General features: G+C 28.2%; 1 protein-coding gene across 1 annotated transcript in view; it reads right to left on the bottom strand.

Moving 5' to 3' along the window:
• Window positions 1-24,632, bottom strand: part of LOC119671074 (loricrin) — a gene marked incomplete in the record, with an annotated part of 302,007 nt that overhangs the window by 253,589 nt on the left and 23,786 nt on the right. The window contains 1 exon segment of the mRNA XM_038081576.1: window positions 23,900-23,934.

Raw genomic sequence — 24,632 nt, 5'->3', positions numbered from 1 at the left:
TTCATCGTGAGTGTTGTTGTTGTTGTTATTCTTGTTATTTACAAATACTTAACACTTGTAAAAAAAAATGAAAAAATTATATATATTATTTAAATGAAAAAACCAACCGGAAATTAAGTCAAGCACCACTGCCACTCTTCGCAGTCGGAACCACAGTCGGTTAGTTATGGATAAAAATACAAACATATAAAAAATTTTAAAATTTTTTATTTAATATTTAAAGTTTATTTCAATATTTCATTAAAAGAATAATTTTATTGTTTTTAAAATAATATTTTAATATTAGCGATATGCAAAATAGTAAAAAAATATATAACAAAAAGTTAAATAAGTGAGTTTGCATTCTGAAGTTACCTCAGGTGCTCTCAATTTCAATTGAACTTTGAAGTGAGTCTGTTAAAGTAATTTAAAGTGATTAATTTTTAATTACTTTTATTAGATTCGAGTTATTTCTTAAATGTGGAAACTTTAAACTGAAATGATTTCTAATACCAGCTATTTATTATATTAACCAAGAGATTGCAATCGCTATTTTATTTCAATACTTTTGGAGGAAGCTCAGATTACCAGGGTAATATAGTATCACAACTATTTTGGCAACACAAATAGCAGTACCTACTTGTATTAACCAAGAAGATGCAATTACGACTTTTTTTCAAAATCTTAGGTCAGTTAAGCACTATAAGTAGTTAGCTACCCTAATGAACTCTCAGGGTAACAGAGTACCACAACTATTGTGAAGCTTTTAAACTAAACCTCTTTATAACTAAATGTAAATTAAAATTTTAAATTTTAAATTTAAATAAACTAGACATTATAATTATAATCAAAGGGACTTACTTATAGTCCCTATAAAGTGAGTTTAAGGAATCACTTAGACCTGAACCCGTTGTGGTACCAAGAGAAAATCCCCCATCCTCTCATTTATTATTGAAGATTCAGGTGACTTTAATAATCATCTTTGAAAACTTAATTACGTCAACTATATGTAGTGTTGCCAAGATCGTCCACAGCTTCGATAGGTAGAGACCAAGTTCAAGCAAACGATGTCAAATCAATTAAGTGATAGTCCTCCTTGTCAGTAGCTTCAATGGCGATAGTAGTTTCCTTTGTTTATACTTTAAATGGTGTCTTGATTTCCAAAAGAATTATGACATTTTTCAAATAGACGTTCAAGTTAATCGATTATATTGTTCCTGAAATTTATGAAGAGCTATATGTACATCAGGTAGGCCAAGAACAAGATGGGATGACAACATGTATAGTGATGCAAGAACGATTGGAGTATTGAACTGGAAGAGAGTAGCAGAAGATAGGGACAGATGGAGGCAGATCGTGAGGGAGGCCAAGGTTCATTCTGGACTGTAGTGGCAAATTCGGGCATAAATGTTTGCATGATGACTCTCTTATTTAGTAATGTATGTAAATTTTGCTTTCGTTTAACAGCAAATGTATTAACCAACTAATTCAAAAGTAAAAAGTAGTCTTCGAAGTTTAAAAAATCAAATTTTTTTTTTATGTAAGAAATGCAAGTAATATAGAAGATACTTTTTACAACCAACATACTTACTTAAGTAAGTCAGCGTTTCGTCTTGATGCAGCTTGCCTTTTCAGACGCCTTAGCAACATCCACACCAACTACAGTCTCGTATATCAAGTGTGATTAGTGCACATTTAGCATAAACAGCTCACCGGAAACACTTTCTGCCTCTACGTTATTTCGTTCACATCTTCTTTAAACTACCACTTCAAATACGCTGAAGCATCTCTATTCTCATCTATGCTCACGACATGATCAAACCCGCGATGCCGTTGGAATTCGCTGCATTGTTTCAATGTCGGGTTAAAGCTCATACAGCTTTTTTCAGATGCGATGTCATTGTCAACGCGTAGAGGACCTAAGATCTTAACGAAGAATTTTTCTTTCAAAAATTCGCAGTGCTGCTTAATCGTTCTATGATAGCGGCCATGCTTTTGTGACTCTAATTTAATTGCTCTTAAGTACTTCTTTTTTTTTGTCATAAATGTCACTTCTAATATACAGTTCTGATTAGCTTCCACTCTGCTATACCGTCTAAATGCCATTTTAAGCATTAGTGCCAAGCATAATTATTGAAAGCAACGTTAAGTTTTTGCTTTGTAAATTATAACTAAGTGTTTCAGTCTAGAATAATAATTAAAATCGACAAGTTGAGCTGTAAAATGTTATTTACATTTTTACAATTTTACATACAGTACATACAATATTATCTATCCTTTCTACATTTCACTCCAACTGAAATCATTAAATGTATATAACACCAATCAGCAGAAAAATACTGTTAAATTGAGTACTGTATTATCCAAACAACTTTTGACCTCCAGCTAAGTTAAAACAACTTCGAACCAACTTCTAAACTTTATTCCGATTATGGCTTTTACTGCTACTGTAACATCCTACAACTCTGTTAGTGCATTTGCTGCTCCATTTGCTAGGAACAAACATATGTACACCTGAAGGCAAATATCGTTCAATCAATTTGTCCCAAATATTGATGAACTCAAACTGCTTTTTTTTTGTTTTATTTTTGAACAATTTTCAAATAAACAACAAAAAAAATACAAATAAGTCATGTTAAAATGCAAATAAAAATAAAAAATTGAAAAACTTGATCATTTTTGTTATTTCCAGAGAGAAAGATGTATTTACTAATAACTTTCTCAACTATTGTTTTAATTAAAGAAAATTTTTTTTAATTGATTTTATAAATATGGAAAATATTAAATTATTTAAAGCATTAAATAAAAATATTTAATAAAATAAAAGTAAAGTGAACTTCATGAAAGAAATTTTGTGTTAATGAACAATTTCAGTACTTATTTGTACCTTTTAAAATGTAATTTATTGCAACGAGATTAATTATTGTAATTTTTCATTCTTTACAATAAAAAGCAAGCAATTATTTCAAGCCGATATCGCACTTTTGGCTTTATTAAAATCGATTCGTATAAATGATTTATTACACCAACTTTTTAAGTACGATTTACATTAACGGTCGATGAGCTCGGGAAAAATTAAAAAAATAAAAATTAAAATAAAAATAAAAAAGCTATTAAATTTAAAAAAGGACCCAAATTAACAACGCATGAACAGGAAAAGTTAATAGTCATCCGAAAAGTATGCAGCAACATTTTAATTTAATATAATGAATTAAATAACTTGATTAATAATTGAAAGAATAATTAATGAAAGTTATTAATAACAATATAATTAATTAAATTGTACTAAATACTTATTTAATTAACTAATTTATTAAAAAAATTATGTATTATTGAATTAATTAATTTATTAATAAATTTATTTAGTATTTAATTAATTAATTTATTTATTATTATTTAATCAAAATAATAGAAATCTTATTATAAATCCTTTATTAGTGCTCTGTAAACAGTTATAAATCATTTTTTTATATTTTGCATATTTGTTTAAATTTCGCAAAGCGATAGTAAAAATTCACCTCTTGGAACAAGTTCATTTTAGTTCTGAATTTATAATAATATATATTGCTGTTTATTAGAATAGTTTCTCTATTCTGTATTGAACATATCCCAGATTATATTCCGATATTATACACCAAGCTCTACATTACTAACCACGAATGAAACCCAAGTCTTTTTTTAAAACTAAAATACTGAATATATAAATGTATATGTCTAAGATGTACTTATACGTCTTAGATGTTTTAAACCCCTTACAACACATGGAAGAAAAAAACAGCGCTTAAGGTACTCACTTTCAGTCTCATGATCGATTAAACCCACTGTGGTTAGCACATGGTCAGAACAAAAGTTGCGATCTATAGTATTCCTCACTTAATAATAAAAATAAATATTTGCATAAATAATAACAATACTTGCAATTATCGGAATAACCTTATTTACTCATAAGAATTTACAATATGCAACTTTCAAGTTTCGTTTAAGTCATGAACCGATTTTTAAACAAAATAGATAGTAAGGAGATAGCAGATGGAAGAAGTGCAGATTATATTATTTTCTTACTCGTATAAAAAAAGTAATAAACCCTACCAGAATACTAGGATTTATTACATTACCTCTCTACATAATATACCAACCACAACCCCGAAATTCCATTACGAATTTAATATTCCCCATGTTTTTATTTTAGTTGTTAGAGTAAAGCTATAAACATTAATTTTATTAAACTCGCGGCTTCTTTCCCAAATGGTCAACAGTTTGTAAACATTTAAGTACTTAGACGTTTACAATGCCACAATATCCATAAAATTCTTGTATATATTCACAACACAATGATTAGATAAGATTAAGTTTTATGTATCAACTCAGATTAGGTATCTTGAAGCTCTTTTAAAAAATTATATTTAAAACCGAAACCGCAATTTAAGTCACATAACCAAAACGCTTATCATGAAATCAGAAGAAAATGTAAATAAGCAAAATGGAAGCACAAAGCTTTGTGACACACCACTTCCGTCTGTTGCGATTATCCTAATTAAGTCATTTTCAAACTTTTAGCCAAACAAAAAATTCATTTTAAATTCGTACAAAATCCATAGGACAGAGTATTAAAAAGCCACAAATACCAGAGAAAAAAGCCAAAATGACATTTAACTTGAGAAGGTTATCCACTTGCAAAATATGCCAAAACTTTCTGGATACACCTGACGACTGAATTTTGAAAACTTTTTATTAGAAAAAAATTCTTTAACAATTCAATCGTTTTAACTGCAAAGGTTAAGGAAAAGCAAGTAATGCATGAAAAGCAGAAAAATGTAGAAAAAGTATTTGAAATAAAATATAAATATTTAGGAAATTTATAAATAAATAATTTAACTTAAAAATATGTTATAATAGTAAATAAACAAAAAATGGAACATAAAAATAAAAAATAATAAAATAAAAATATAAAAAATGTAATTTTATTTATATAGATTGATATTTTTAATATATACACATGCATGTATAATATATGTACAATGATATTTTGCGTGGGGAACACATGGCGTATGCGTAACATTTGTTCAAAAAAACACATCAATAACGCATCTTTAATAAGAATATTTTTTGTTAAGAGACAAAAAATCTAATTAATCGCACACTGTTGTCTCTAAATATAAAAGTTTCTCTACTCAAGCTGTCAAAATTATTTTTATAGTTGAATAAAGTATTCTTTAATGACTTGTTATCCATTTCATTGTTGAATATCTTCACACTTGGGACTAATTAATTATATCATTTGGGCAGAGTTTATTTATTGTTTAGGAACAAAAGTTTTAATACATATTAACAAAAAATAACTTCAACAAACTATAATATAAAAAATTCTATTCTATTCTATTGTTCTATTCAAGAAACTTAATTAAATCAACAACTGTTTAGACAATCAACATATTTGTATGAAAGATTACATTAAGACTGAAAAGTTTTCGGAAATTCTCATTTAAAATTCGCGCGCTGTATATTTTTCGATATTTTAAGTTTATGTAGTTTGGCAGCACTGTCCTTAATTACTATGCCAAAAATGAGCTCGATCTGTCAGACAGTTCGTTTACGGCAGCTGTTGAAACCAGTTCACCTCAGTAGTGCGTTGCGAAATGTCTTCGACGGTCGTACGACCGTCCTGGAAGGCTTTGTACCACTCATAAACTTGAGTTTTCGATAAAACTGATTCCCCATAAGCCTTTTGTAGCATTCGCAACGATTCTGCACACGAAATTTCGTTCGAAACACAAAATTTGATGCAAACTCTTTGTTCAATATTTTTTTCCATTGTTTTTTTCGCAACGCCCTACTGAGGTGAACTGGTTTCAACAGCTGCCGTAAACGAACTGTCTGACAGATCGCGCTCATTTTTGGCATAGTAATTGTCCTTAATTTCTGCCAAACTACATAAACTTAAAATATCGAAAAATATACAGCGCGCGAATTTTAAATGAGAATTTCCGAAAACTTTTCGGTCTTAATGTATGTCTTCTCTTATCAGGAAAAATAAATTATAATACATAGCTAAGTAGAGGTCATACATAGACTTGAAATGATTTTATGCAATACTATATAATTTTTGATTTTTGAGAATTGCCTATAGGTACATTCCATCATATGGGTGCAAAAAAACTGAGATATTCAATGAGGTGTTTATCAGTTTCATTCTCATCTATAAAATATGTCAATAATTTCTAATTTTACAACGAGATTAAAAACTTCTTATTAATTATATTCTTACTTTGAAGTGCATACATAGCCTTAACTACAAAAATAATTATTTAAGAGCCTTAATAAATTTATAGTCTCAAAATTATATGTTTATCACACTTTGATTTGTATATACATATAATATTAATGATCTATCCCCGTGATCCCTCTCTTAAATACATCACTGGTTCAAATTTATTTAGACTAAAAACCTATTGATAACTAAAATTATTTGTTCGATTTGTCTTCTTAACATTATAACTAAAATAAGAAAACGAACACAATAAATGCATTGGCAGTTATATCAAAACTATATTGTTAATAGTAACTGATTTCAATAGACTGGTAGGTATAATATTTGGAAAGATATTATTTGAAATAGATCCAAATTAAGACAACTGTTTAGTGTCTATGGATGGTAGAGGCTATTATAAAACGGAAAGCGGATAACAGGTATTCAAAAGAAAGCTTTGAATATCCCATAGGCAGTCGAATAAGAATTTGACATTATTGATAGGTGCAGAATTGTAAGTATATTGTTTTTAATTTGCTGGTATTATTCTTCTTTTAGCTATAGCAGTAAGTAACTATAAATGAAGAATTATTATAAAACGAACAGTGGACAAAAGTTACACATGACAAAGGTTTGAATGTCCCATAAGCAATCGAATGTCAATTTGACACTATTGATGGGTGCAGAATTGTGAGTATATTGCTTTGAATCCGCTAGTATTAAACTTTTTATAGCAATAGTTGTACGCTGGTAATTCTATTTCTCTTTTTCTTCCTTGTGTTTATTTGTAATGTTACTTAGAAATTTACTTATACTATAAAAATTGTTAAGAATTTATCATCAATGTGCGCATAATTAACAAAACTAATTAAGATTTTATTAATTAAATCGTAAGTCATAAATATGAATTGAACATTCTTAACATCACAGAATTGTAGAAAAAAATAAAATAATAAAATTTAATTTTTTATAATAATATTTATAAAATCTTTCCTAATTCAATTTAAATCTAATAACACAAATAAATTTTGTGTCTAATAAATTTTGTTAATTGTGCAATTTTACAAAATTTTACAAAATCTCATTAAATACTTCTGTTAATATTTGCTTTTGAATGCATAAAACTGAAAACTGAAGGGAAATAAGTCAACAAAACTGTGTGTGGGCACAAAATTGCACATAATAAACCACAAATAAACACACACAAACAAAGGCAAGCAAAATGCAAATGCAAACACAAATGTACAAAAACACAATATACACTTGTACGTGTTTTTGCACCTACAAAAGCTACTGCAATCAACATGAATAGTGTGTATGCAGTTAACAGTAGTAACAGTAGTAATGTAAGCCTACGCCTAATAATATGCAATGATAATATGCAATTATACTACGTTCGGGTAGGTGTGTATATGTGGTGCAAAATTTGTTATTTAATTTCAACTCTTTGACTGCTTGTCAGTTTAATGAGTCTATTCAGCGCGCACTAATGCAATTTCAATGCATGAAACTGCTTAAAAACTGTTAACTATCATACAAATTAAGAGTTATTTTATGAATGGAAATCTTTTTATAGCTATTTTTTTAAGCATGTACTCGTATTTATTTTTATTTACTTTATGCAGATTATTTTTTTGATTTACTTTATTTTGTATTTGTGCGCTTAAATTGTATTTACAAGTTTACTGCTTTGTGTTGTCGTTTTGTATTTACCTTTAATATATGGTATTTGATATATATTACGTATATGTTATGTTTATCCGTATGTCTGTTTGTCCGTCTGTCGTTTTGCTGTTTTGACTATGTTACATGCCGGTATATCTATCTTCAATGAATATTTTGTACATTTGCTTGCGACAGGTTGCATGTCTGCAAAGCTGTTTTGCTTTTTTACTTGTTATTGCATTTATTTTACTTGTTGCTTTTCTTACTATTTTCGGTTATATTCGTATTTTCACTTTAAAATCTTTTTTTCTCTTATTTTAATTTTCTTTTTCTTTCATTTTTATTAAATTTTTCTTTTAAGACTCACTCAATCGTTTTTAACAAGCAACGACACCACAAGTGAGTCACGTAGTCTGCTACCAGACAACAGAGAATATATTCTAGGTAGAATAAGTAGAAAAAAATTGAGAAGAGGGAAGTGTATATATTTTTAGAAATTCTAGCGTGAGCAGCAGCAGTACAAATGTTAAACGTGCAGCACCTTAGAACCTCATAAATCTTATATAAAAAGACGATATAAAATAAAAGCAAACATAAAAAATGATACTCCGACATGAACTGTAAAAGCTGATGATAATGTTTACATGGTAGACCAATGATGAAATGCTTACTTATTATGACTTTTAGAAAAGGAATATAAAAAATTGTTTCCCGTTTTAGCCAACTTCCGCAACCATTTTCAGTGGAATCGCTTTCAGCTAACACATCGTAAAAATGAAACTATATCCTGCCGCCGGTTAAGAGATTCTATTAAGTAGGGGAATGTGCTGAATTTGTGGAGAAATGTGTGTCTATGCACAGACTTAAGTTATTGGTAGCAGTCATAAGAGGTACAGAAAATAACATATTCAACCAGCATTGAATATAAATTGAAATTGATAAGAGCTTAAGTAGAGAAAAAAAATTCAGATAGTTTAAAAAAAAAATTTAGCAAGAATATTAATTAGTGGTATGATATTTAGATAGAAAGCATAAAATATTTTTTCTGTGAATGCACAACTTTGACGTCTATAAGATGTAAGTTCTTAGGCAGATACTTCTTTGATAGTCGGATTATCTAAATTCGGCGGAATAGATTTAGTCTATACTCTTCTATATTGCGGTTTTTGAGAGGAATGTAGTAGCAAAATCCCGAAAATCGCTAATTGAGGAACATGGAAGTTATCTAATGGCCTGCCACTGCAATAAACCAACTAATCATGGCATTTAGACAAATTTGAAAAACAATTAAGTAAAATTTTCTTTGTTTTTTTTTTATTTAGTGCATTATGTATATGCTTTTTATACACTGTCTTAAAAACTAACTTTAAAAAAAAAATCAATAAAAAGTGAATTTATTAATAAAATTTTATTTCTTAAAAATAATGAGCCTTTCAAAACAGTATTACAAATTTTGTTGCACTCTGGCTCTTTTAAATAACATTTATGTAAACACATTTTTGTAAATATTAACATAGAGTTTAAGTATTTGCTTTCTTTGTGGGGCTCCACCTCTCCACCTTTAAACCGCAACAAATGTTTATTAACATGCATTTCCTTTATCAAATCTCTAACAGGAAAGACACTTCATAATAAGTTCACCAATATAATACAACGGACCTATATTCAGTCTTGCTGGATTCAGGCACTCTGATTCAGGCACTCTGATAAACAATTATTTAATAAATTAATTTAAACAAATATTGAAAATGTCACACGGAAGACAACGGAAGAAAATAAGAAACAATAGCCACTGTATCAGCTAACAGCACTAGAAAATGAAAATAAAAAAGCATAGCAGCAAATAAAATATAATGTACCAAATAGCAGCACTTAAACCAAAAAAAAAAAAGAATTAGAAATTTAAAAGTTAAACAATAAAACAGAAACGTCACCAAAAAGAAAAACGTCAACCAAACAATGGTAGTTGCAAAAAACAATATTTGACAAAAAATATAAAATGATATAAAAATAGGCTGCCAGCTAACTGCATTAAAAACAAATTTTTGAAAAAAAAACCAACAAAATAATTCTTTAAATAATTTCTATATCAACATTTTAAACATAAAAAAATGCTCGCTAAGTGCACTAAAAACGCAAAATATATATGAGAAAAAATGTCAAAAAGTGCATAAAAAGCCTTAATGTTAAAAAATTTGTAAAATTTTTTGGAAATTTATATTTTTTTAAATCAAAATAAAAAAGAACTGCAAATAATACAAATATTTAACAGACTTAATTTTAGCGTTTTGTTTGTTTTTATTTCTGAATAATATTGAATGCAGTCAAATTGCTTACAAAACAATGTTTCAAAATATACAAAGTTTCTGTAGAATTTGTTGAAATTTTGTGGTCATCAATTTTAATTTATGCAATTCAACCAAAAAAACAAAAAACTATTTATTTCAACTTTCAGGAAATGTCAATATTTTGTCAATACCAACGCAATAAAAGCTGTTGATGCCTTAGTGTATACGTAGTCCAGTAAACAAATACCATTAAAACGAAAGCCAATAGCTAGAAATGTTAACATTCGTTGCATACTTTCTGGTGCAATTTTGAATAAATGTTTATTAATTTTAGAAATCTATTGGACTTCCTACAAAGCAAGGTATTTATGAAAAATGTATTGAAAATTTATTGAACGAAATATATATTTCACAAATTGATGGACATAACCGTAGAAAATAAGATAAATTTTGCAGAAAATTGATGGAGAATATATAAATAATTCAAGTTATAGTTTGAAAAACGAATAAATAAAATTATGTGCCTCCGAAGTACAAACATTTTTTATATGTAAGTTAGTAAATATGTCTAAATTTAAATGTAAATCATATAGATATTATTATGTTGAAGCTGGTTGAGTCAGTGCACTTGAGCACTTTTACTCACTATTAACTGCGAGGTTGCTTCATAACCCCTCTCTAAGCCTTGACTGGATTATTGTTCATCCCTTCAGCAGACTAAGCCATAATTGACCTCAGATCTGTATACCACCACGAGGAGCCTGTAACCATTCTGAGATTCGATAACGCGGTGTTGGTTAAAATAATACAATTAGCTACAGTTGTCTTCCAAATTTCTTGCAGTATTTTTTCAACTTGGCATTTTTGCTACACTTATTTTTTAAACTGCACTAAATAATAATACTGATATATTTTTATTACTTACTTAATATCAAAAAAACAATTAAATCTAAACAGATATCAGTATTCTTAACTAAATACATATTTGCACTATCCTACTTAACTCAATAATCAACAATTGCAAACATTAACAATATTAGCTTAAATCCTCTATATTGTGAAAATGCTTGAAAAGTTAATCTTTAATTCCCATTAAAATTAGAATGCTGTACTTAAACGTTAGTAGTTCAGAGCATTTGCAAATACAAATAAATTTCAAATAAATGCGCTGATGCTGATGCTGATGCTTCGCTCTAAAGCAGTTACTACAAATTACCAGAGCAATAAATATTCGTGCTCATGTAGAATCATTGTATTCATTATGCCGCACACTAATACAATTTCACAAAATTTTCTACCCCTCAAATGAAAACATAAAATCTGTTGGCCTACTTAATTTCAGATTTATACAACGTGCAGCATTAGTTAATGTGTAAAGGGTAAAGTGTTGCATGCAGCAAACCACAAATACCCGTACAAGCAGCTACATTGCGCTGCTGGAACATGTACATTGAATCCTCTAAGGGAAAATGATTTTGAATTACTTTAAATTTAAAAAAAAATACAAAAAAATTAAAAAAAATTATGTGAAGGCATTACGTTTAAAAATTTGCATATTAACTTAAAACCATTGTCATTGTAAGTGCAGCATACGAAATGGATTAAATAATTAAATGCACACAACGTGTCTAGTTTATGAAAGTCTATTGTTCAACCATTTTTGTATCCCTCAGTTGTTTCCTCAAGTTTCCTCAAGTCGTTGCTCCAGTGCTGCATCGGTAAAGTACATCGCCTCACATATTTGATGGATATCAACATATTTGAAATTATTTTTGCATATGGTACTCGCATTCATTGCACCCTTCGAGTACGAGTGTGTGAAGCCCTTTAAGCCCACTTACACTGCTCCACTTTTGCTATTTTTGTTCCACTGTGCCAGGCACATTTCCATTCCCATTCTTATGCATTGAAGTTGCAATTCATTTCGTTTTCAATGCATTTTGTTTGCTATTTGTACCAATTTGAATGAAGAGTTGGTAGATATTCGAATTTTATGAAGATCGATTATCATTACCAATTTTTGGTGAAAACTATGCAAACTTTAATTATGCAAAGGCAATAGACAATGTGTAAGTTAATTGTGCAGTTTTAAGTATTTTGAAGAGCTTAATTTGATGAATGATGAATTCAAATTAATCCGATTTTAAAGGTTACATGTAGTGGTGCTTTAATTTTAAATGTAATAAATGAGTACGATATTTATTCCTATTATCATATTTGTAAAATGTGATTTTAAGCTATTATTGCCAATTGATGTGTTGTTGTATATAAAAAATTATTTAAAAAAAATAGATTTAAATGTTATTTTTCTTCGATATTAAATAATACTATCCACTTAAAGCATTGCAGTTGCTGTTTTTTGATTACTAAAGTCTTTAGGATCTCAGCGTATTACAAATTAAGAAGTGTAGAGTATTTATTAAACTATATAATTACATACCTTTATAACAAAGTTAGAAATTAAAGGCTCTGTTTTTTAGTCAAAAAAATAAAAATATATGGTCATTATCAACATCTTTAATAAAATGAAGCGCTATAAAAAAAGACGATTGCTGAGATTTTACAATCATTGCGAAAACTTTATTTATTTTTCATTGCATATTTTTAGTTACTTATCCTTCAAGATATAAAGAGCAGCTCTTTTAATGGATTTCACATTCACAAAATGCTTTTATTTTATTGACAAATGGTGTTTTTCGAGAAGATCAAAGTCACACGGTGTTAAATTGACCATATACTGGTAATAATTTACCTTAACGTCTCATGTAACTGTTAAGAGATAATCATACCTATCACTTAAAAGTTCTCTTTACTTTCGAACGCATCTGTTATATTGAAGCAATGAAGCAATTTATTTCCACATAATTATATATTTACAACATTTCAAAAGATACACTAAAATAAACAAAACCAAATAATAATTATGTGAATTACTTTACATTCCATTGGCATCTAAGAGCCTTAAATTTTCTAACAATAAATAAACTTAATTTTTGTTTTCAAACAAAATATATTTACATATAAATTAAATATATTATGCATAAATAATAAGTAATTTATGAAATAATTGTTTTTAATTTTATCTTTGATATCAACGCACAAACATACATTTTTAATTAAATATCAAAAGTTAATTAATTATTTATTAGAAAATCATTACCATTTGATTTATTTGCTCATAAAATAACTTCATATTGAGGCAACAGGACTTCAAAGGAAGCATTTAATTGCATTCTAAATTACGAAGATAATAAAGGCATTTGTCAAAAGCTAAAAGCTATTTGAATTTTGTGTAATATTGAGAACAATTTGAATAAATTAAATACATGAACTGAAAGGATTTTAGAACATTCCTTATATACAATTAAATGATGACAACTTTATCCGAAGTTTATTGAATATTTGAAATTTAATATTGAAATTATATGTAAAATTAAAACTTTGTGCAAACTAAATGTGAACAAATTATTCGAAAATAATTATTAATTAAGTTCTTAGTAAATGAGACATATAATTATGATTTAGTGAGAGTAAACCAAATTTATTTAGAGAAATAAATTTGAAATAAATAATTTAAATAGTTGGTATTTATTTATTGCTCAAATATTAAAAGATACCAAAACGTTAATTCATGCCATACAGGAGAAAATATTGAAGAAAACACCATAGTAGACCGTAGGTTAGGTTCGGCTCAAAAGGCGCGTACTGACAGTTGTCAGCACTTCCACTCGATGGCATATTGTGATACCCTCATAAAATTTGCCGGGAGAAGCGAGATAGTAGACCATAATGATTATATTAAATAATATATTGTTAAAAAAAATTTCGGTTAGACTAAAAGCAGTCTTATTAATCAAAATATCAATACTTCCACTCAGAGATATCTATTGCCCATCGTGATGCCCTCAACAGGTCAGAGTGAGGTAAGCAATGGTAAACATAATGTTCATCGAGATTCATTATTATTATTATAAAAATTCACACAATTTTCTAAGTAAGGATTTTAAATAAAATGTCTTCTTTTACTTTAGTATTACAGCCCACTAGGCGTATGAGTTTTTAATATTGTTCGGAAGGATATTATACAAAGAATTGGTGATACTTTTACATTCGAATATAATCACTTTTTGTTTTGTAACTTATAAATAAGTCAAAATTTTCTTGGGAGCAAAAAAAGAATGAATAAGAAAAAAGCATGCAATAGGTAAAGTGCAACTATATTTTATGTGAGAAATTCAAAGACCTTTTTTTCGGCTTTTTAAAATAATTTTCATTCTTTGTACATTTCAGACCCCTTTTATCTCATACATGTTACTTAACATAGAATTGCATATACCCGTACTTATTTAATTCAAAACACATTTGTAGAACGCATTTCAGTATTGCATTTGAAAAGGACACGCTTCACGGAAATGAAAGTGGTAACAATGTTAGAAATTTCAATCTAAAACGTGACTCGGAAAGTTGCACTAAATTCGTGAAATGGTCACTAAAAATGCTATTTCTTGTTATTCTTTTAATACGAAATAACAGACTTTTATGTCGAAATTTGACTTCAATTGCAGTTCATATTCAGGAAAAGAGAAATAGAACTGTGTACGTGCATATACGTAAATAGTTGATATGTATACAAAACCATATTCAGTTACATTTCAAGCCAATAATAATAAGTAGAGAGTCCTTATTAGCTCACAATCAATTCACTAAAATAAATAGTCACGTTCTAAAATTTTGAATATTTAAGTTATGAAATCAAATTTAAGAAATATGATGTAGTAAGTCTATAAAAATAGACTTACAAAAATAGGTTTCATTTATTTTAAAGGCTTAAGGAATTCATCTGCTTAGGAAGCAAACATATTTTAACTTTTTATGAAGCCTATATCTACAGTCCTTAGAATACTAACAAAATTAATGGGGTTATAACAAATAAAATTTATTAAACTTTTTCGGATACCTATCGTTCCTTCCATAGCTTTATTAGCTTCCAATTGGCTAACTTCATTATTTCCTGTAAGGTCACATCTACCTTCAATGTGTTGATCCCTTTTTTCGAGTCAGGGCAACTGGGCACTTTTACTCTTTAATAGCTGGGGGTACTACAGGGTCCCACCCATCTCATTGACTAATTTATGTATTCCTTATAAGCTTCATGATTATTCAGTAATAGATCTAAGATCTGCGTACCTCCCCGTGCGGAGAGTGATTACTCTAAGATTGGATAGTGCTAAGTAGGATAGCCTGTCAGTTTTCGCATATAACTTCAGGGCTCTGTCCCTTATGTATTTTCTGATCGGGTCTATTCTAAGGTCTCTTAGCATGTCGTTTGTGCGGATGTACCAAGGCACTTGGAAGAGTCTTCGGAGTGCCTGACTTTGAACAACTTTTGTATAGTAGCGTCGCCAGCTATGCTATGCGCGACACACCCATAAAGTAATGCTGGTCTAATTATCTGGCTATAGATCAGTTTTCTGTTCTTCGCGCTAAGGTTGTTGTGTTTGAAAAGTGATTGTAAGCATTGCAGTGTTGTTGTATGTATGTATCGTGTGAATGCTCAAATATATCATTAAATTAAAGTTTACGATCAAGAACTTTTCATAGTAATATCTCGTACTAGTGTATGCAGAATCTATTTTAGTTTGGTACAACAAAATTCGAGAATCCGAACTGATATCAACATGACAAATTAATACTTTTGTTTTTATAAAACATAACTTACGAAAGTTTTAACAGTTGTCTAAATTCCTGCATAAATCGAGCAAAATATCTGTAATAATTACTACTAGAGAAACTAGAGAATAACACACTGAAGAGAAACACTTAAGCTTTCTCAAAAGGTTTAAAACTATTCCCAAATCTAGCGCTTTCTCAAATCGTAGTATCTCATTTGGTTTAATAATACTGATCTCGTTTTTTAGGATTTGTAGGTCATAAGGTCATAAGTCACAAGATAAAAAAAAGAAAGCAACTTGTGAACTTAGAAGTTTTAAAAAAGTTGTATCGATATATGACAAACCACCACTTCAAACTAATAACTTCATGTTATTCATCCATATGTCATAAAATTTCAACAACATATTAGTAAAAAACCAATTTTACCGATGCTAGTCAGATAAGTACTCTGACTGAAAATATATATTTTTAAGAAGTTTGTTTGACTTTCGACTCCATATTATATATAGTCAACGTTATCTAAAAGTCAATAAAAGAGAAATCAATTCTCATGTCTCGTGAAAAATTTTTAAAATAATACTACAAATTTTTTCTGTGGAAGGATTAAATGCAAGTCCAGAGTTATTTAAAGGGTCAACACTACTCAAACACTGTTCTTAACACATGTATCGGTATATTACGCCCTATTGGAACTCCGAGAAATACCGCCGGTAATAGTTAAGACTGTACGTTTGGATATGGTTTTCTGCTTGGTGGGGAGCGAGGCCTATCTAACACCTTTGCTGCCCTTTGGATCACACTAACCGGTTAAAAAATGTAACTCCACATTGAATGAAAGTAAATACATATATTTTAAATATATTTAAAATTATTTTATATTAGTAAACCAAAAGACGTTTTCTATGCAAATTATTTATTGTTTTAAATTGGTTAATAAAAATATTAAACGTATTTAAGGAGAATACAAAGCATTTGTATGGACACATATACGAAAACCATTTGCTCTTAAAAAAAAAAGCAGACAAAAACGACTGCACTTTTTTTTGCTCATAAACGTTACTGACATTGCTTAGATAAGGTTTACATTTTTTCTGCATTTTTTTTGCCACATTTTTTTCTCTTTTTCTATAAAATAAACTCAACATGAAACCCTTTTTTCTGACATTTTTATTAGCATTGCGTAAAGGAATTCAAAATGGACTTTTAAGCATTTTTTACGCATCATTTGTGTCGGCACCGACAAAAAAACTTAACACGTTTAGATCCATTCAAAGTAGAAATGCTCAATTTAAGCTTCTTTAAATTTAGTAGACAAAAAATAGGTTTACTCTATACCAGGAGCTCTAAGAGTTTCACTTTACAACTCGTTTTTAAAATTGTCCAGATACTTTGCCATCCTTTGCGCAGTTTGGCTTAATGTGGATTTTGTGTTAATTTGCCTAATTTTTAGCACATGCAGAAGACAACAATAAAAGCAGCACAGAGTCGAAAGATACTTGCAGAAGAAAGTATCCTTCAAAGTGCTTTACTTGCCATTACTCGTCTAAAGTGATTGTGAAAAAGATTAAACAACTTCGAAAGGATGTGTTAATACGACAATCAAAGGAGAGAGCATGTTTCAAAGGGTCATAAAACAAAAGCACGTTAGTAGTAATGGGATTCAAGTAAGGTATAAGCATGAATCAAAACCATTTTGAGTGAATCAGAATTCCTTACTCACAAAAGCCAACATTAATGCAAAAAATGCCCTGTTGCAGAGTTTACCAAAACGTCCTTTGATCCAAATCAACTAAACAGTGCAAGTAATTACAAGTTTAACCATTTCCATTGGACTTCAAGCCAAGCACAGAGTACATGCAAACTATTGTACGCACTGTCAGCACTTAAAATTGGGTATCAGCATATCCTGGCAATCATGTTGAAGGCGGTTAAGTGAATTGTAACAGGAAAAGATAGCATTTGAAGTAGAATCCGACAATCCGACAAAAGGTATTACAGTGTGTATGGTATGATACAAAGGTTTTTCAAATTCACATGCTTCGAAAACATACTAACGTAGGACTTAGTACGATAGCATAAATACTACTTCGAGCAAAAACCACAACAAGTTTCCTGTTAAAGTGTATATAGATCCAAAAGGATCTTTAACTAATTATTGAGTTTTTGTGAATTTTTACGTGTTAAAATTTAAGACTTCTTGCATTTTTAATTAAAATGTTAAATGAATTAATAATTAACTTAAAAACTGCATTTCATCTGTCAACACCAAATTTATTAAAGGAACTTGTTGAAGTTCTAGTTTCTTCCGTATGCGAATCCTTATTTATTTCGAATCCTTGCAAAATATTTCATGTGAGTTTGCTAATAAATCAGTTTTTGCTTTGAAATCAACAACAGATGAAAACCAAAACACCATAAATAACCAACAACAAAAAAAACTTGCTTCATTTTGTGTTTAAATTTGAATCAAATAAACAATTTTTGTGGCAAAAATTATTTCGAAAATTTGAGTTTTCTTCACTTTAACTGGAATATCCTAGACTTGGATGTATTCAGATACACAATTAAAATTTCACTTAATAGTGCATTTCTGTTATTTGCAAGTTATTAAAATAACGCCTTTTGTTGGCTTTAAAGTTATATCCTAAAAATGCAAGCTGAGGGAAAATCTGGTAGCTTTAAAGATTTTTAAAAACTTATGGCAAATATTTTATTGCTGGTAAATAAACATGAAGAGAAAAATTATTCAAGCTTGAAAAATGTTGTGAATTTTGCTTCAATGAAATGTGTTGCGGTTATGTGCACTGATCCTTAAAAAGTAAACGGACAGCAATAACCACAATAATAACTAGCATTGTAAAGTTATAACATCAGTAAAAATAAACAGAAAGGACAAAAAGGACAAAAAGGAAGCTATATATAAGGGGTACGAAAATATTGCTTTACTGCCATGCATTACTACATAGTGGGTGTTTATGATATTTTTACATAATTTAAACTATTAATTATATTACTATGAAAACCTAAATATATATGTGCAATTATTATTAAATTTTTTTTATATTAATTGTTTAAGCGAACCTTAACAGTCGAAAGACTTACTATTGTGATATAAAAATGTAATATAGAAGGAGGAATCTATTTATTAAAACTCTCTAGCAGGAACCTGCCGATTAAACTGGACAAATTGAAGTAAAGGCGTACATAAATTAAACTAAGCACATGTTACTTATACAAGATATAGAAAACTATAACATAAACAAATTGGGAAAGCATCACTTCGAAGCTAGAAGAGTACAATGCCATTACTACTACCACCAACATTAAATTCGTAAAATAGCTAAGATTTCTTTTGTCTAATCATATAGTCTGAATATTCAAAGGAAATTTTATTTCAACCTTTGTCCCTTTAAACAGCTGGCATCTGCTCAACTGTGGTAACAGTTAACAGGGTCTAAATAGGGCGGGTCTTCTATATAAGACGACTAACTACTTATAAATATAAATATATATAAATATAAATATATATAAATATAAATCTATATAAATATAAATAGATATTATTATCTCACTCTGAAAGAATTGCGACTTATATGAGTTTTGTTTGGATTTTGTGAGTAATACCATGGAACCACATATAAGGACTAAATTGTGCACGTTTTTTTATAAGATGAAGAATAACTTAAATCAAAGTAAATATAACTTTCTCACTCTAAAAGAATTGCGACTTATATGAGTTCTCTTTTATTTTTTTTGATAACACCATGGAACCACATAAAGGGTCTAAATCAAACACGTCTTCTAATGAGATGAACAACTACTTATATCTACATAAATAGATATTATTTTCTCGCTCTAAAAGAATTGAGATTTATATGAGTTCCATTTTGTTTTTATAAAATAATAGAAATTCACTTGACCTGACCACATTTATCTCCCATTAAAACCTTTTATGATGTTTAGTAACTTGAGTTTCTTTTTAACTTTCATTATAAATACATAAAGGCAACCTTTGATGCATTACTCTCCATATAAAAGAACGATGATTATTTCCAAAGAAAGACAATAATTAATAAGTCAAATTATATAGGCACATCGAACTTTTATTCTGTTTTGATTTGAAGTCGACATTGATATTTGACTGATTAATACTTATTGTAATTGATGTTTTATAGCTTGTGTATTCATAGTTTATCTGCTTTATAACAATGAAAACATTTACAGAGCCTTTTCCTGGAGAAATTTGTACCGAATGTATAATATTATTATTTTTTTATTATTATTTTGTCTTTTTATTGCAGTTAAATGGCACTTTTCGTATTTTTGTTTCACTTTTTTGATTGTGATAAATAAAAATTTGGTCCTTTATTATTTTAGTTAAGTTATTTTATTTTTATTTATATATAAGATTAGTTTAATGCTAGCTGCAATTGAATTAAAGTGCTTATAAGCTTACTTCTTCTTCTTAATTAATATTTTTTCAATTTAGTAGGAAAATTTAATGTATAACAGCAAAATTGTTTTTTTTAATATATATGACTGATTATTGAACTTCATATGCAAATATGTTTTTCTAAAAAGTCCTGCACTAATAAGTCAAGAGATTTTTTATATTAATCTAACTAGCTAAATATTTCGTAGTAAAGCCTATCTTTTTATAGAATTCTTTAAACTCGATTGAAACGCTATGAGAACTCTATATATTTTCTTTAAAACTCTCAAATTAATTATTGTGACAATTACTACTGTGATATATAGCAAGATTGTATTTTACATAAAGATTTCACATATATATATACAGTCATATATATGATTGATTTTGAAATTTCACATGCTAATATATTTTTCTAAAAACTCTAGAACAAATTATTTAAGAGTTTTATATTACTCCGACTTGTTACAGATTTCTTAGAGTCATGTTATGTAGAATGTCATGGTCTCGTGAAAATTGTTTCTTTTGAGCTTTGACGAAAATACATGCTATGTGAAGTGTTACAGTAATTGTAACACTTTACTTTTAAAAGACAAATGTGTTGATATATTTTACTGAAAAACACTGGTTTGCCTAAGTACACGAAACACCGATAGCTTCGCCTCTCGGGATGAGGCTATCCGATACATTATTTTTTTTCTCTCACTTTCAATTTAATAATTGGTATTGAAAATAACAACCATTTTGCTCATGATCATATATTATTTTTTTTTCTCACTCTCAATTTAATAATTTGCATTGAAAATAACCAAAATTTTGATCATGATGAGACCATGGCACTCTACATAACATGGCTCTTAGAATAACGTATCCATTTATAAAATTTTCTAAACTTTTTATACAATCTCCATAAGATTTCAATAAGGAGATTTGTTGTTTTAATATCTCTCAAGCTAATTATTGTGAACATATAAACACTGTATCTAACAATATCACCCTGTATGACATATGAAATTTTGCTTAAAACCAACCAAGCAAACGAAACTCACAACTCCGACATAAACAACATGAGTACAAATGAATAAATGAAGTAAATCCTTTTTGGCAGCTCATCAGTAAACATGTCTATCTGTCGGATAGTTTGTTAGTTTATGTGGAGTATGTTTTTTTTTTGTTCAAAAATTACTGGTATGTTTTGGTGAAACTCACATAGGAAAGAATTAAAACAAACTTCAAAACAAAAGTACTACGTACACTGCAAAGTACTATGAACAACGTTCATATAGTTTTCTCACATGTGTGAATAGCAAATATCTGTAAGCATTCGAAGTAACAACATTTAAACAATTTTTAAATTTTCAGATAGAAAAAAATCAAACATGAAATTGTGGGTACTTAAAGGGACTTAGTACAACTTAATTCAAAATTGAAAACCACAATTTTTTGTTAGTTCTTGCTAAATACATGCATAAACAATCGAGCGTTGGCTCGATTTAATTCATTGGCTTTGTATTGGGGAAGCCGTACAAGTACAAGTAGGTCTGGTACAATATTTTAAAAATTACCAAAACCAAAACAACTGCACATGGACGCAGCAGTAAATTTTGTTAATATTTCTTTTTTTTTTTTTTTTGGTTTTTGTTGCAAAATTTGTAACAAATTAAATTGTGTAGTTTTATTTTTGACCAAAAACTGCGTCGGTGGCAATGTTCGACAGAGTACAGTTTTCCTGGCCAAATGCTTATGATTTAATATTTTAAATTTGGAGCAAAATATTTTTTACTACACAAAGTCCACAAAAATTTATTATTGTTTGTCGACCTGTTTAATAAAATGTTTTTTTATATATTTTTAATCTAACTGTAGGTCCCTTCTTGCCTATATTTCGACTCTTCTTGAGTGTCATCATCAGGATTACGATAAGTCAACCTCTTTGTTCTATCGTCCATATTGTAAATATTTTTGTACAAAATAACATTTTCAATTCTTTAACATAAAATAGAAAAAATTAAAGTTATTCTCACATAAACAAATTAGTCATTATTTTATTTTTGCAACAATTGCTAAATTTTTTTTTTATTTTTGTACGAAAAATCCCACAAAAACTATTATTCCTTGTTGAGCTCGGCTGTAAACCAAAAGTTTTTCTAACAACTTCAGTTTTTTGGCAAATGTTCAATATTACAAACAATACGAAAAGCTAACGAACTTTTGTACTCCAACAATTAGCATAATATATCCTTTTTATTTAACTCCCTTGGCAATTTAGGACTAATTTTCTCGTGGGAAGTTCAACTTCTGTTTTCTTATTTCGCAAAATTTAATTTATGTCTTTAAGCAAAAAGTTCATTGACTTTAGGAAATAAAATTAAGAAAGAAGAAATTTCTGGGGGGAATCATAAAAGGAATTTAATGGCATTATTATAATAAATGAGCACTCGAAAACTTTATTTTCATTGATATAAATGACTAAGTAATTTGAATATTATTTATGTTTTATATATTAAGAGCAATAAGTGAATTGTTATTGCTTTATAATTTATAGAAAAAAAATTCAACCATTATTTTATAAAATAATTGAAGGATTTTGGTTAAAAATCAAGTAAAAGTTCAGTTCAATTTATTTTAAAACAAAATTTAACAGCATTGTTTAAGACACTGTTAGTTAGATATGTTCAAGTCTGTTAACTTGACTGTTAAATCGCTGTTAAAGTTACTGTACTCTACTTCTACAGTTTAAGGTAACTTAGTTTGAATCAATTGTATTTAAACTTTAAATTTAGTTTAAAAAAAAAAACAAAAAATTAAAGTAGACAAAAGCGTTTGTGTCACATGAATAAATGCAGAATCACAACATGAGAACAATGCAGTAAATTGTAAATTGTATCAGCAGCATAATTTACTGCATACCGCATAGGAATATTTAATGCCACTGCCCTTGGCATTCACAGCTCGAATAGTTCGGAATTAAAAATGCAGACACGTAGGCAGACAACAGACAGACGAGCTTGTAAATAGTAGTCGTAAAGAGATAACCAGAAATAGTTGTGAGTACGTCTCTGTTAAGCGATTAAGCTTATACATTCATTAACGGAAGATCCTTACCCATTTGAACATTTTGTGATTTCATTTAATTCCACTTAACGATTCCGTCCGTGCCAATTAAGAGCACCGAAAGTAATGCCAGCAGAATTTATAGATTGCCAAGAGGTCAACTGCACATTGCATTGTGCAGCAAAGGCTTTAAAATTATTTAAAGATATTTAATATAAAAAAAATATTGTTAGAATCAAAAACAATTCATTTTATATATATTATAAATAAATAAATTCAATTCAATTAGTATTAAAAAAAATAATTTTAAATAAAATTATTTTAAGTTATTTAACATTGTTATAAAAAATATTGTTCATTATAAATACATTATAAATAAATAAATTCAATTTAATTTGTATTAAAGAAATAAATAAACTTACTTTATATAAAATTATTTTAAGTTATTCAATGTAGAAAAAATATTATTATAACATGGAATATTTTATTATAAATATATTAAAAATAATAAATAAATAATTTCAATTAAATTAGTTTAAAAAAATAAATAATTAAACTTACTTTATATATGTCTTTTTGTTGTTTTTAAAAGTAATCTGTGAATGAAAAGAAAAGCAACAAATTTATAAGCAACAATTTCGAAAATCATTATAGTATTTTATTAATAAATAATTAAAGTTTTTAATATTTACACATATATACATCACATATATATATAGTGGTAAAAAATTAGATTAATTTACTTTAAAAAGAAAATATATAAGAAAACCATTCATTATTAAATACACAAGACACAATAATAGTAATTTAGATTTAATGGAAATAACTAATCAGATAACATTATAGTTGAATATAATTCCGTTCAATAAATTTGTGTTAAATTATCCTTGTTATACATCAGCAGAACTTCTTTAATACAAGCAATAAATCAGATGAAATGATAATTTAACAAAGTTCAGATAATAAGATTTTAAATAAGTTATACCCATTATACATCAAACAAAGTAACTGATTTACAGATAATCAATAATCACAGTCATCACAAAATATTGCTTGAGACTTCTATTGTTCTTTGGCATCTTTTTTCCAAATCCAAGCTTTAGTAGTTGATCTTAAATAATTTTTGATACAAAACTCAAAGTACGGTATTAGAATTTGACTTTATACTTTTTCAGCTATACAGTTCTTTTGGAATAAGTTGTCAAGATCTTTAAATAGAACTATTTTTCAGTAATCATATCTTCGACCCGAATCTGTTTAAGATTCTGCTTTTGGGGTTCATGAAGTATCTATA

Source organism: Teleopsis dalmanni, chromosome 1 (assembly GCF_002237135.1).
Source record: "Teleopsis dalmanni isolate 2A chromosome 1, ASM223713v2, whole genome shotgun sequence".
In the NCBI taxonomy this organism is placed as follows: domain Eukaryota; kingdom Metazoa; phylum Arthropoda; class Insecta; order Diptera; family Diopsidae; genus Teleopsis; species Teleopsis dalmanni.
Note: the sequence above shows the minus strand (reverse complement) of the source record. Positions and strands in the feature narration are given on the sequence as shown.